Source organism: Macaca nemestrina, chromosome 3 (genome assembly GCF_043159975.1).
Source record: "Macaca nemestrina isolate mMacNem1 chromosome 3, mMacNem.hap1, whole genome shotgun sequence".
Taxonomy (NCBI): domain Eukaryota; kingdom Metazoa; phylum Chordata; class Mammalia; order Primates; family Cercopithecidae; genus Macaca; species Macaca nemestrina.
Genome location: NC_092127.1, coordinates 160,008,018 through 160,022,785, shown reverse-complemented (window position 1 = coordinate 160,022,785; position 14,768 = coordinate 160,008,018). Strand labels below are relative to the sequence as shown.

General features: G+C 41.9%; 1 protein-coding gene across 2 annotated transcripts in view; it reads left to right on the top strand.

Moving 5' to 3' along the window:
- Window positions 1-935: 935 nt before the first annotated feature.
- Window positions 936-14,768, top strand: part of PGCKA1 (PDCD10 and GCKIII kinases associated 1) — a 135,703-nt gene continuing 121,870 nt past the window's right edge. Inside the window, exon 1 of one of the 2 annotated variants that reach the window (XM_011751399.3) lies at window positions 936-1,367. The gene's annotated coding sequence lies outside the window, so the exon portion shown is untranslated. Of the gene's footprint in view, window positions 1,368-1,450; window positions 1,579-14,768 lie in introns of those variants that run through there. The other variant, XM_071093752.1, reaches the window with a different exon arrangement.

The following is a 14,768-nucleotide window of genomic DNA, read 5'->3' as shown; positions in this document are numbered from 1 at the left end:
TTAAGGAGAGCCCACCCCCACCCTAGTCTCCACACACACAAAAATAATAATAATAATAATTACACAAAAATTAGCCGAGCATGGTAGCATGCGCCTGTAATCCCAGGCACTCCAGAGGCTGAGGTGTGAGGATCCCTTGATCCCTGGAAAAGGAGGTTGCAGTAAGCCGAGATCGCGCCGCACTCCAGCCTGCACAACAGCCAGACCCTGTCTCAAATAATAATAAATAAATAAATAAATAAATAAATAAATAAATAAAATGAAACCCAATACAAATACCAAAGCCTTTTTGGACAGATAATCTACCTGATAAATGTATCAATATCCTGCAGACAATTAAGTGTCGACTATAAGTTGGACGTGAGTGCCGTTCACTGTTATAGAGGATGTAAACCACATATAACTTCCTGCAAAAATCTACCACTTTACAGCATGCACAATCCCAGCACTGCAAAATTAGAAGGATTCAAAAAATTGAGTCTTCAAATTTTCAAAAGCCTGGCCAACATCATGTGAATGGGGCTGGAATCATTAAAGTAGATACATTGAAACCCCAAGGACACCACGTCCATCCTTAGATAATACTCTGTCCAGATGCCTCTGCAATATCCTGTTTTATTCTCTTGCAGGATGAGTTGAAAAGAAGAGAAAAGAGGGTAAGCTAGGTGGCGCAGTTGCTTAACACATTTTTTTTGGCAAGCCCGGCATTTGCTTTGGGGCACAGGTGAAAAGAATGTCCAGTCCTTAAGCAGAGTCAGTTCTACACCCACCTTAGGTATACGGATTGTTAACAGCCACGAATGTGGAGCTCAGTGGATTGGATGCAGTGTTGTGGCCAAGGTCATGAGACCTCAGGAAAAGAAAGGGATGGTGGGGGAGTGCGTGAGGAGGGGACGAGGAACCAGGAGTTCATTGAACTCCCACTGTGGCCTTTAGCGTGCAGGCGAGGGTTTTTATCGTGGTGGTGGCGCCCCCGCTGTTTCTAGGTCCATGTTGCTCATATAGGGCTGGCCATGGAGCTCACAGCAGGTCTAGGCGGCGAATGCCAGGAATAAGGAGGAAACCGAAAACGCAAGTTCGCGGGGTTTGGGAGTACACATCTATTTGCCAGGGGGTGCATTTGTTTATCCCAGTACTCCAGTCCCTTGGTCATAGGAAACTCCCTTCTCCAGCGCAACACTGGAGTAGGCATCACGGAGTTTCCAGGGATGGCAGGCCGTTGGCACGGTCGTTTGTGCTCGGAGAACAACAAGCGCGTGGATTTTCTGCTTCAGTGTGCCCGGGACTGCAGCCCCGGCCCCGGGGATGTCGGACGTCGGACTCCAGGGGTTCGAGCCCTAGCCCCGCCGCATCCTTGGGGCGTGCAGGTAAAGGGTTACGCGTGTCGGAGAGGCTCGGGCCACGTGACGCGCGGGCCCAATGACAGCGCCGGGGCGGCCGCTGCGAGCTCGGCGGGCTCCGGGCAGCGCGGAGCCGCTAGCGTTTCCCGGCGCGGCCGCCCGAGGCCGGCGAAGCCATGGGCGCCGCGACCCCGCCGCCGCCGCCGCCGCCGCCACCGCCACCGCCGTCCGGTCCCAGGTAGGGACAATCCCCCGCCCCGAGCGCGCGAGGAGGGCTTGAGTCCTGCAGAACTTGGCTTTGGGGCGCGCTTTCCCCCACTTCACTCCGAGGCGCCTACTTTTAATTTTAATTTCTTGATTTGCTTTTGCACTGGAAAAAAAAAAAATTAGAGACGCAATTCGAAGTTTGATGACTTCGGGAAAAGTCACGTAATTCAACAAAGGGGCTCTAAAAGGGGCAAAACTGGGGTGAGGGAAGGCGGACTTTTCCAGATTCCCAAAGCTAAAGACCAAGGTGTTTGTAAAGGTTGGCGACTAATTGGTTGTGTGAAACATTTTTGCTTTTAAATCCCTAATTAATGAACTTTCAATGGTGCATGCGAACTTGAAAACACTGCCAGAGATTTTCCCTTAGATCTGTGCCCTCCTCCCCCATTTTCAGTATGTTTTTTAATAAAAAGGAAATGGAATGTGACCTCTGCTGTTTCTTTGAAATGTCCTTGGGTCCCCGGTATTTGCCCCCCAGGGGTGCTGGCGGCCTGGACGCTGGGCAGGGGTCGGGGAAGAGGTCATGGTGCCAGGAGGCCTCACGTAGTGAAAAGAGGGTGCCAGGTACAAACAGTTAAATAGTCACAAACTGTTTGCTAAATATTTAATAATTAGGCAAGCATCTCCCAGGTTGGTTGCTTAGGTTGCATTGACCTTGGCAGCCCTGATGAGGCGAGATTTTCACAAAGTACTGGCCAAGAATTTTTCCAGTGATAAAAGGCAAGAATCAATGCTTTTTACCCCAGCATGGCAATTGCCCTTAAAAACAAAATTAAAACTCCCTCTGATGACTTAGTACATTTTAAGTTACTTTCCATGGCGGCATAGATACCTGCCCCGTGATAGATATTTGCTCTGTGAATTTAGAGGAAATCTGTGCTCCAAATATGGTACAAATCGTTGAAGAATAGGGCGTTTATTTTCTTCCTGCCACTATTTATGGGAAAGAATTACTGAGGGTCCTTCTTGCCCTGGTTTGTGGATGTCCTTGGTGGTTGCAATCAAGCAAGCTCTTATGAGGAATAATATCTGGAGAAAAGACGAGAAGCATTTGAGAGTTGAATGAGAAAGAAATGGAAAGGGTTACTGCTTTTAAACATAATAGAGTCTGTATTTGCTGCCTACCCCTCCCCCTTCCCCATTTAATCCTTCAGTTAATACTATTTTAGAAAGGATAAGACAGATGTTAAGGATCATACCACCTTACTGGTCCCAGCTGTGAAACACTGTCAGGAGGCAGATAATTGAAACAAGGTACATAATTGAAACAGTTTGAAGCTCAAAGGTAAAGTTAAGTTCTGGAATTATTTGTATTTCCCTAAAGTGTGACGAGTCAGCAAACAGCAAGCTGCCTGGGTCACTGAGCAGAAATGGAACAGATGCTGAGACAGGAAGGGAAGGTGTGGCTGACTTCTCTTCTTGGCCCACTCTGTGTCTATCTGATCCTGCTCCGTGCATTTATTCAGCACCTATGATCCTGGTCCTGAATGGCTCCAGAGATTTAGATATCTAATGATACCTAAAGAGAAATAGGGCCAATCTTTGCTGTGTTTCAAAGAGCTTTTTGGATATCTGGGATTGAAGACAAAAACTTGCATACCAACTCAACATGTTCCATTATCCTAAACATGGAATGATTCCCTTGACTTCCCACCCAGACCCTCTCTGAGCCTGGAAATACAACCTGGCTAAGCTCCGGCCAGAATCCAGTTGCAGCCCAAGGGCAGAGCCCAGGTAGGGCCGGCCCCTTTCCTCCTAGAACAGCCCGCTCTTGGTGCCCAGAAGCCCATTCACTGTGCTTCTTGGAATGGACGCCAGTTTCCAAATAATTGAATACCAGCCTCCCAGTAGCTGGGTTTCCTCTCCCTGGACTGTGTTTCACATTCCCCTAGTTACACAATTTTTCTGATAACCCTGAATCTTGGGATCTTTTAGAGTCTTGGTTAAATAGTAACTAGTACCTATGTCCTGCTTTTCTTTCTTGGTCATTAGACAGATTTTCTTTCTGGTTGGTCTTTTTCGTCATTAGATTACATGCTTACAGAGAGACTTTGTAGGTGTGTAGAAAAGAGTTGGGAAAAGTTAAAGGGGTCATCCTAGGGGAAGCAGACTTGGAGTCTTCACCTATGTGCAGGTCAGATGAGTCACTCATTTGTAGCCTTTCTCGAGTGCCTGCTCTTAACCACTGAGCCATCCTGTGTCTCTAGTTGTAGCCTTTGTTACTCTGACTGCTATTTAAGAGAATAAACTGAGAATGAAATCATTCATCTACTTGTACCCTTTTCACCCGAGAATGTCATAGTCCCACAGAGGTTAGTTAAAATCTTCAGGACTGTAGATTGTCAAGTAATCCTTTCCTAAAACATATGTAAAACACCAAGCCAATGAATATGTGTCCTGAAGCAGAAAATTAAAACTCTGACTCGGTGTTGTCAGGCATTGTAGAAAAGATGTTCCTGAGCTGCAGTGAATATTAACAAATGACAAAAGGAATATTGTATCTCAAACTTTATCACAAGTGGTGAATTCTGTTCTGTTCAGTGTACAAGTGGTTCTCCAAACTTTAATGAAACCCTGACCTGGCCTTGGAGACATCATGTGTGTAGACCCAGAGACACCAGATAGTCGATGAGTTTTGGGGACACAGTCCTTGTCTTCAGAGATCCTAATATCTTGGGAGAAACCATTGAAGGATCTTAAGCAGAGCATATCTTTATTTTAAAGAGTTCATGCAGGCTGCAATGAGAATGAAACAGTAAAGATAACAAACAAGACCAAAGGCAGCTGCAGCAAAAATTTACATTAGAGGAGAGAGAGAAGTGAATTGATTCAAAAGATAGTTAAAGAAGCACTGGTATTTACAGTTTTAACTGTAAGAACCTGTTAGGTAACTTGAATCTCTGACGTCAATTTACATGTCATTTCAAAATACATTTTCTCCAGGTAGGTAAATGTAAGCCACGTTTCATTGCAATGTTCTTCATGTGGATTCTAGTTCCTCTAGAGCTCCTCGTGGTTTTTAATCACAGAAAAATAGTTTCTGATAAATAGCCAATTATATTTCACATTTTCAACAACCTAGTGTTTCTTTCTGCAGACTTAAATATCTACATCTGAAGGCAAAGCTAAAGTAAACTGTTGCCCTCATATTATATACACATTCTCTGATTTAGCTTCACTCCTTCTGGGAGTAAAAACACCCTGACATTTGATTGTTTAACTTTAGCGGAAATGGACAGTAGAACAGCCTTTCTTTTTTATTGTTTTCAGTTGACCACAACATGGCCTGCTATATGTCACAGCGAGGACTGTATTATATTTGTAAGAGTATTAGTAACATGTGAGAGGCCTCTAAGTGAACAAAAGTCACCTTGGTTATTGACTCAGTGCCACGTGCATAGCTTGTTAATACAACGTGTATTTGGATATATTTTAAATTTATTAATTCACTTGATCACTAGTTGTAGAGTAGATGTCTACACTCAGGAGTTTTGAAATTTGATTTTGGTGTTAATTCTTTTCCCTCATTTGATAACTGAGTATCATATATATCTTGGTTCCTAATATGTAACAAATACAAAGATTTGATTCTGTATAGCTATAAAATAGTATCGCTTTTATTTGGTCTGATTGTCAACAACCTTAGTCCTCCAGAATATGTATTGTAATCTAGAAATGCATAAAAGAAGTCCCGCGCACCTTCGAATTCTTTTTAAGAGCCATGTACTTAAGATTCCCACTAGAACTTATTTGGCATTATTTCGTTTCTGATTCCTAATGAGCTTGGCTACCTGGGTTCGTGGTCCACAGCAAGGAGATCTACTTTGTGGTTTCAATGTACAGCTCTTATGATAAGTATGAAATGTGGTTACAGCCAAATGCTAGGCAGCAAAGACAATACAGTGAAGGTGGTCTGTGATTAAACCCTAAGTCTACAAGAAAAACGTTCAATCGTGTTCAAAACTGTTAGAAAGGAATAAGTACTGCATTTTGGTAAAAGGGACCCTTGATCCTTCTTAGAGCTGGAAAATAACCTTAAAAGTTACTTGGTCTAACCACCTTAATTTACAGATGAGGAAACTGAGTCTCAAAGAGGTTAAATGATTTGTCCAAAGTCATACAGCTACCCATTGGAAAAGCTGCTGGGACCAGAATCTCAGAGTCCCAATTCCTAGTTTAGTCATCTTCCTACTTCTGACTAACAAGCACAAATGTTGGTACTATAAAAACTCATTCTATATTAAGTATGATATTGTCCAAAACATAGCCACTGTTTATTGAGAAATTACTTATATATTCAGTATCAGTTATCTATTGCTGTGTAACAAATCACCCCAAACATAATGGCTTAAAATAACCACTGTTTATTGAGCTTGTGCTTCTGTAGATAAACAGTTTGGGTGGGCTTGGGTGAGCAAATTACTGTCTTTTCCAGGTTCCTTCATGCGTCTGTGGTCACCAAGGCAGCTCTGCCTCTGAGTATTGGCAGACCATCAGCCATGTCACATGGGGAGCAGCTGAGCCTCACATCTTTCATGATTTAGCAGGCTAGCCTGGGTTCATCACGTATTGGCTCAACTTGGTTGCAAGAGAGAATGGAAACAAGGCTCCTTGAGGCCTAGGTTCAAGCTGACACAGCTCACTTCTACTCCAGTCTATTTCAAAAGCGACTCAAGAAGCCAGTTCAGATTCAAGGGGTGGAAAAAGACCCCACTTTTTAATGGGAGAAACTGCAGAGTTCCATTAGAAAATGGGATGGATTCAGGGAGGGATGGAGAATCATGGCCTTTTTTCACAATTTATAATATACACCTTGTACCTTATGTAACTTGTCTAGCTTAATTCTCACAATAGCACTAAAGGTTAGGCAGAATTCCTATTTTACAGGTGAAGAAACTGAGAACCAGACATGTTAGTCTGGATTAGGCAGGACAGATGATGAGTGATGAATCCAACACTGGGACTTGGGTGTGTCTGACTCCAAAGCCTGTGCTCAGAACCACGATCGGAGCCCTGCCTCCCTGCATTATGGTGCGGTGACGAGTGATGGTATTACTAAGTATCATACAGCTCAAGAGTTTTGCATGAAAAAAAAAATCAAAATTTAGTAAAACTTTTTCTTGATTTATATGCTAAGAGAAATAATAAAGAAATAATATCAAACATGCTTATGTCCTCAAAGAACATATGGTCTCATTTATATGTAGTTGCATGTGCACACATGTTATTTAAGCAATAAAATTCCAAGTAAAGAGAAATAAGACTGGATAATCAGAGAAGCTTAATAGAGGATGAAGTGATGAGTTCAGGGGAGCCAAGAGAAAGCCCTATTTGGAATAGTATCTGTTAATATCTCAAAAGATCATCACATCATTTATGTAAAATAAGTAATATTCCCTTTATACAAGGGAAGTTATTTGCCCTAAGTCATACAGCTAAAACCTAATCAAGACGACATTTAAACCCATGTCCATGTATCTCAAAAAACTATTTCCCTTCCATTTTTTTTCCACTAAGCCAGTAAGCTTTGGTCCTCGAAGTGAGGTCCATGGACCAGCAGCATCATAACCACCTGGGAGCTTGTTGGAAATGCAGAGTCCTGACTTCACCTCCAGTCTACTGAATCAGAACCTGCATTTTAACAGGATCTCCCAGATGATTGCATAACCACAGTGAAGGCTGAGTCCTGCCCTAAAGGGGGCTCGGAGAAATGAGTTATATTAAGATAGGTGAAGGAGAGTGGAAGACCTTTCTTTCTTTTTTTGCTTATTTTTTTTTAATTTAATTTTAAGTTCCAGGATACATATGTAGAACATGCAGGTTTGCTACATAGGTAAATATGTGTCATAGTGGTTTGCTGCACCTGTCAACCCATCACCTAGATATTAAGCCCTGCATGCATTAGCTATTTATCCTGATGCTCTCCCTCCCCCTTCCCTCCCTACAGGCCCTGGTGTGTGTTGTTTCCTTCCCTGTGTCCATGTGTTCTCATTGTTCAACTCCCACTTATGAGTGAGAACATGTGGTGTTAGGTTTTCTGATCCTGTGTTAGTTTGCTGAGGATGATGGCTTCGAGCTTTATCCATGTCCCTACAGAAGACATGATCATGCTCCTCTTTTTTGGCTGTATAATATTCTATGGTATATATGCACCACATTTTCTTTATCTAGTCTGTCATTGATGGGCACTTGGGTTAATTCCATATCTTTGCTATTGTGAATAGTGCTGCAATAAATATACACGTGCATGTATCTTTATAATAGAATGATTTGTATTTCTTTGGGTATATACCCAATAATGAGATTGCTGGGTTGAATGGTATTTCTGGTTCTAGATCATTGAGGGATTGCCACACTGTCTTCCACAATGGTTGAACTAATTTACATTTCTACCACCAGTGTAAAAGCATTCCTGTTTCTCCACAGCCTTGCCAGCATCTATTGTTTCTTAACTTTTTAATAATCACCATTCTCACTAGTGTGAGATGGTATCTCATTGTGGTTTTGATTTGCATTTCTCTAATGATCAGTGATGATGAGCTTTGTTTAAATATGTTTGTAGGCCGCATAAATCTCCTCTTTTGAGAAGTGTCTGTTCATGTCCTTTGCCCACTTTTTGATGGGGTTGTTTGGTTTTTTTCTTGTAAATCTGTTTAAGTTCCTGATAAATTCTGGAAATTAGACCTTTGTCAGGTGGGTAGATTGCAAAAATTTTCCTCCATTCTATAGGTTGCCTGTTTGATCTGATGATAGTTTCTTTTGCTGTGCAGAAGCTCTTTAGTTTAATTAGATCCCATTTGTCAATTTTGGTTTTTGTTGCAATTATTTTTGGCAATTTCATCATAAAATCTTTGTCCATGCCTATGTCCTGAATGGTATTGCCTAGATTCTCTTCTGGGGTTTTTATGGTTTTGGGTTTTACATTTAAGTCTTTAATCCATCTTGAGTTAATTTTTGTGTATGGTTTAAGGAAGGGGTCCAGTTTCAGTTTTCTGCATATGACTAGCCAGTTTTCCCAGTACCATATATTAAATAGGGAATTCTTTCCCCATTGCTTGTTTTTGTCAGGTTTGTCGAAGATTCGATGGTTGTAGATATGTGGTCTTATTTCTGAGGTCTCTGTATCTGTTTTGGTACCAGTACCATGCTGTTTTGGTTACTATAGTCTTGTCGTATAGTTTGAAGTCAGGTAGAGTGAGTGCCTCCACCTTTGTTCTTTTTGCGTAGGATTGTCTTGGCTATATGTACTCTTTTTTGGTTCCATATTAATTTTAAATTAGTTTTTTTCTAATTTTGTGAATAATGTCAATGATAGTTTGATGGGAATAGCACTGAATCTATAAATTACTTTGGGCAGTATGACTGTTTTCAATATATTGATCCTTCCTATCCACGAGGATAGAATGTTTTTCTGTTTGTTTGTGTCCTGTCTTATTTCCTTAAGCAGTGGTTTGTAGTTCTCCTTGAAGAGGTCCTTCACATGAGGGTGGAGGAGCTTTCTAGACAGGGAGAACAGTGACAGCTTGGACCCTGAGGCTGGAATCAATGCCACAAGTATGAGAGCAAGTGGAGGGATTGCTGGACTAGAGTAGGGGTGCATTTTTGGCAGTAGAAGGAAGTCATGTGAGACTGATGGAATCGCTGTGGAGCCTGATGAAGTCTGCTTGTTAGAAAGGTTAATCGGGCAGTACTGAGGCTGGCCTGGCAGCAGTGACCCTGGTTGTTCTTACACTTTGCTGTCATTTAGCTGTGTTGTGAAGACAGCTCAGACCAAGGTAAAGATGGAGGAAACAGAGGAGAAGGATGCAATCTGGGAGGTATTTCAAAGCACCTCCCATGGGATTCAATGCCAGATTTTCTAAGGGAATAAAGAGAAAATGTGAAGATGATTCTGGACTGTCAAGTTCTGAACTGTGCTTCCCAACCTTCAGTCTGGGATGTTATCTTTGCAATTCTTTGCTACTGTAAAAGAAGGATACTTTTTAGTGATTGTGGTTTTGTTGTTTGTTTAAAGACAGCTTCCCCCATTCCTTTTAATTATAGCAGTTTTCCAACTTTTGCTAAGAGGTAATTCAAACATTAAAATTCCAAATCTCTATGTCCATGTAAATAGTTGGGGAATTTTTTTTTTTTGGCAGGCAATTATTTGTTCTTTATGTAGTTCTATTTATTAGGCCTTCCCAACTACTCTGTGATATCTATGTAGGTAGGATTATGATGATCATTTCACAGTCAAGGACACAGACTTGGAGATGTGATTCAGCCAAAACTTGAACCCAGGTCTGCTGACTCCAAGCACAATTCTCTATCTGTCCAACTAAAGCACTTTGAGGTTTTCTACTTGGTCTTTGGAGGAGATTATCAAACTGATCAGTCTTTAGTTTACTTTGGTTTGACTTTTTTCATATACACTGTGCCAAATTCAGAAAGATGCTTCAAAGTTTATAGTGGTGGTTTTGAAGTAACTATTTCATGGGAAATTGAAAATCCTTCATTAAAAACTGATTTCCTCCCTTGCCTGATTTTCTTATTTCATTGAATCCATATGTTGATCCCAATGGCAACAAACCACACTTCAAATTTCAAATGATGTGAGCAATTTTGCAGTCCTTTCCTTTGTTTGTTTGAAAGATGAAAACATTTTGATTTTTTTTCAATTCCGTTTTTAAGCCTATTTCTTAAGCAACAAAGCTGAGGCTTTAAAAGTGTCCATAGATGAGGTCAGGAGATCGAGACTATCCTGGCTAACCCAACACGGTTAAACCCCATCTCTACTAAAAAAATACAAAAAATTAGCCAGGGGTGGTGGTGGGTGCCTGTAGTACCAGCTACTCGGGAGGCTGAGGCAGGAGAATGGCATGAACCCAGGAGGCGGAGCTTGCAGTGAGCCGAGATCACATCACGCACTCCAGCCTGGGCGACAGAACGAGACTCCGTCTCAAAAAAAAAAAAATGTCCGTAGATGACAGAATCATGACCTGGAAGGGGTCTTCAGTGGTCCAAACCCCTCATTTTATGGATAAGAAAACTGAGGCCTAAAGAGAGAAAGGGACCTCTTCAAGGATACCCCATAAGTTGGAGGTTGTTGTAGGGCTGGGACCCATGTCTCTAACCCTCCTGTCCTGTGCTTTTTCACTCAACTACTTCAAAGCTGTTCCTATCCCTGTGGCAGCGTCTCCCAGTCACTGGTGAGCAGTGTGGGGAAGCTGAAAGAGTTCACATTTTAAAGCCGCCATTACTTGAGTTTGAATCCTGGTTTGCTGGCTAGCTGGCATGTGACAAATGCATTTAATGATATAGTCATTTCCAAAGAGAATCATAAAACAGGGTTAACTGGCTAGACCATCAAGATGGGATTTACAGTTTATCTGCATTCTCTTTTAAACTTGACAAGACAAGTTTTATGATGCTCACCATGATTTGGTTTTGGCGAAGGAAGCCAAGTGTTCTAGGGGTGGACATAGTAAAAACAGCAGAGATCCACTGCAGCCCAGGCAGAGGCCCCACCCAGCCTGATCCCCCTGCTGTAAAATGAGTTCAGGCACTACTGTTGATGCCACGTTTTCTCTGTTCAAAAATAAAACACAAGTATTTCCTGGTGCTGCAGCACAGGGCTAAGTTGTGGCGCTGGGGAGGTGAGCCTGAAAACAAAGGCAGATAGAGAAGTCACAGCTCACTGGTGAGGGAGCTAGAGAGTTGTTTTCTTAATATCCTCTGCCTTTGAATCTGCCTAGATTCAAAGATTTAATGGGGCAAAAGGAGTGTTACTTTTATATAACCAAAAAATAAATAAATAAAATAAAATAGCTTTAGAGAATAAAATTACTGAAACTGCAACCCTTGACAGGCAATTGTCCTTTAAGAGGTAACTAGACAAACAAGCAAAACAAGCTAACAAACAAAAACTCATGAATTCACGGCTGGAGCACATCGCAGGTCCCCTAATGGCAGGTATGACTAGGCGAGGCGCAAGTACACCTATGCCCATAAGTCAGAAATTATCAGATTCGTCCTCCCAAACACAGATGACAGCATCATATGCACATTTGTTTGCATTAAATCAGTACTCATCTCTGCAGGTGCTTACCCTCTATTCAGTTTCTGTGAGCCCCTTGGAAAGAAACTGGGTGTTGGGGTTGTATTTTCTTCCATCACTAAGCCATTTGGTCCACTGTACTTCTTGAGTAAGTCTCAAAAGAGGAGAAGCTGTGGCCCACTTGGAGTCCGGCTGCCCCAGAAGAGACTGTAACGAGAGCTGGACTCTCATCAGGTTTGAATCTTGGCTCTGCCATTTGTTGTGGGACCTCAGGAGTTTTACTTAATCTTCCTGGATTTCAGTTTCCTCATCTGTAAACTGGGACGCTAACTACTTCCTCTAATTTGCATCTACCTAGCACAGTCCGCCCTTAGTAAATGTTTAAATACTCTGAGTCTCAGCCTCTGTGGCCTCCCATTTTCTCAAATGTAAAATACATCTGGACTAGAGCAGGATGGGAGGTACAGGATGGAAAGAAAGAATGAGGCAGGAACTCAAACTACACACACCTTCTCCCAGCTCCCCTCGCCTTGACCTTAGATAAAAGCCACACGAAATAGCAGGAAACTTTCAAGCTTAAACTCTTGGGATTTCCCCTGAATTTCTAACTAGAGATGTAAATTTCCTCATTATGAAATTGTCTACTTATATATCTGTCCAGGGACCGTTTTAAATGTTTCTGAATATAATTATACCCCAAGCATGTAAAGAACTTTAGGGTAAAACGTGTAATCGATTCCACGTTTGTATAGTGTGAGTGTGAGGCAGAGAGGATGCCAAGGACTGAATTTGAGGAAAGGAAGCAACAATGGAGTTCACAGAGAAAGCAGAACTTATTTAAATGCTGAAATGATCATGGTATAAGTAGGGAGACTAAAGAAAACTGTAAAATATGGAGAAATTAAAGCTCGAGAACATGACCTTTTCTTATTCTCAGTTCCATGAAGAGTTTTCAAAATAACAAAGGTGGCATTTCTAGCATTTAAAAGGGAGGGCTGTGGCCTCACTCTTCATATTTAGTATATGCTCCATTCTTCATTTCGTGAATTGGAGTTTTGAAAAAATATTATTGTAAAATGTTCTTATACTGGAGTGTCCATTCCAATTAGTGAACCTAGTGCCACAAAAAGCTTTTTTTTTTTTTTTCTATCAATGTGTAGAATAAAACCTAAATGCCCTATTATTGAACAAGTATCTGTGGAGGCCAAGCACTGTGCCAGGTGATGAGGATACAAAGGTGAACAAAATGGACCTGGACACAATCTCAGTGGGAGACAGCTATCGATGCGATAACCATGCTAGTGTGGACGGCTTCCCTGAGGAAGGGATGTGCAGCTGGGATCCACAGGCTGAGTAGACTCTCACCTGGCAAAGGGAGCCCCAGAGAGGGGAGGGCGAAGGGCATGCTGAAATGCCCCGGGGGTATGGTGTTCTGAGAAATGTCTTCAGCACAAGGAGTACCAAGAGAGGTGGACAGTAGCCCCATCCTGCAGGCCTTGCAGGTCACATGCTAAAAACCAACTTCAGCTAACCTGGTCCTTCATATCTACCAGGTTCCTCTCAGTGGATGTTAAAACCTCCAGAATTTGGAGGTGGGTGAGGATAAAGGAACCATCCTCACAGCCTCAACACTTGGTCTCAGGTTCGATTCACCCTCACAATCCAAGTTTGATTAGTAAGCAGGAATAAAAACAATCATACATCCTGTCCTGTAAGCTTGGTGAAGCCCCTCCTTCTATTCTTTTGGTTTCTCCAACTGTATCTTCATGGAAAGTTAATGAAAGACAAATGTGACACTCTTCTAGCAGAAGAGTTGAGGTCACCTAAGAGCTTAATTTAAGCAGCAAGAATCCTTTGAACCAGCCACTGAATGAGCCATTTCTCAGAAACAAGCACTAGGAACATTAGGAAGGGTAAAAGATACTGGATTGCTGTAATCTACATCGTTGATACAAGAGTGGGAATGCCTCTCATGACACTATTTCTAGCCAGTCTACACTCATACAAAACTGATTTCACCAAGGAAAAATAACTTCTAACATCCATTTTGCAAATGCATAAAGTCCTTTGGAGTGGAAATAATGAAACTAGTGCACCTGTACAAGCCATCTCTGCCTTCTGATAACATTTTTGCTAACCGTTCCTGAATATATATTCCTGTTGGGCAACTCATTTAATCTACAACCTAAAGCACAGATTAAAAACACACTCATAAATTCCAAACCGTCTTTGCTGACATATCATAAAGCAAATTGCAGACAATACAACCTTATAGTTGATGGTCTTTATCTTAAGAACAGTGAGAAGCTATTGAAGGTTTTAAACTGAGGAGTAATAACAGTTGCATCCCTGGGTGCACTGTGGGAAGTAAGAAGGCAAGAGTTGGGGAGAGGGGATCAATTAAGGGACTATTGCAGAAGAAGATGTTGACTCTCCTCTTGAATAAAGTAGAAGCAGTTATAGAGTGAGAAGTGGAAGGGTTCCTAGGATAATCGATGAGATCACCAGTACCTGGTAATGGATAGGAAATGGGAAGTGAGGGAAGAGGTATCAAGACTGAATATTAGGACTTGGGTATGCAAGTTTTCTTGCAGTACTATTTGTGATGAAAAAAAATCCATATATCATCAATATATACAGTATGTAGGCCGAGCACGGTGGCTCATGCCTGTAATCCCAGCACTTTGGGAGGCCAAAGTGGGCAGATCACCTGAGTTCAGAAGTTCAAGACCAGCCTGGTCAACATGGTGAAACCCCATCTCTACTAAAAATACAAAAATTAGCTGGGCGTGGTGGTGGGCACCTGTAATCCCAGCTACTCGGGAGGCTGAGGCAGGAGAATTGCTTGAGACCAGGAGGCGGAGGCTGCAGTGAGCCAAGATCATGCCATTGCACTCCAGCCTGGGTGACACAGTGAGACTCCGTCTCAAAAAAAGAAGTATAATATGTAGATACAGTGCAGTACTCTGCACTGATTTAAAAATGAGATGTATGTGTGATGACATGACAGAAGATTCAGGATATAGTCTTAAGTTTTTAAAAATTTGTTGAAGAAAAATGCACTTAGTGTTTCATTTTAATAAAATAGTAATGATTATAATTAGCTCTTAACAGAAAATAGCTGG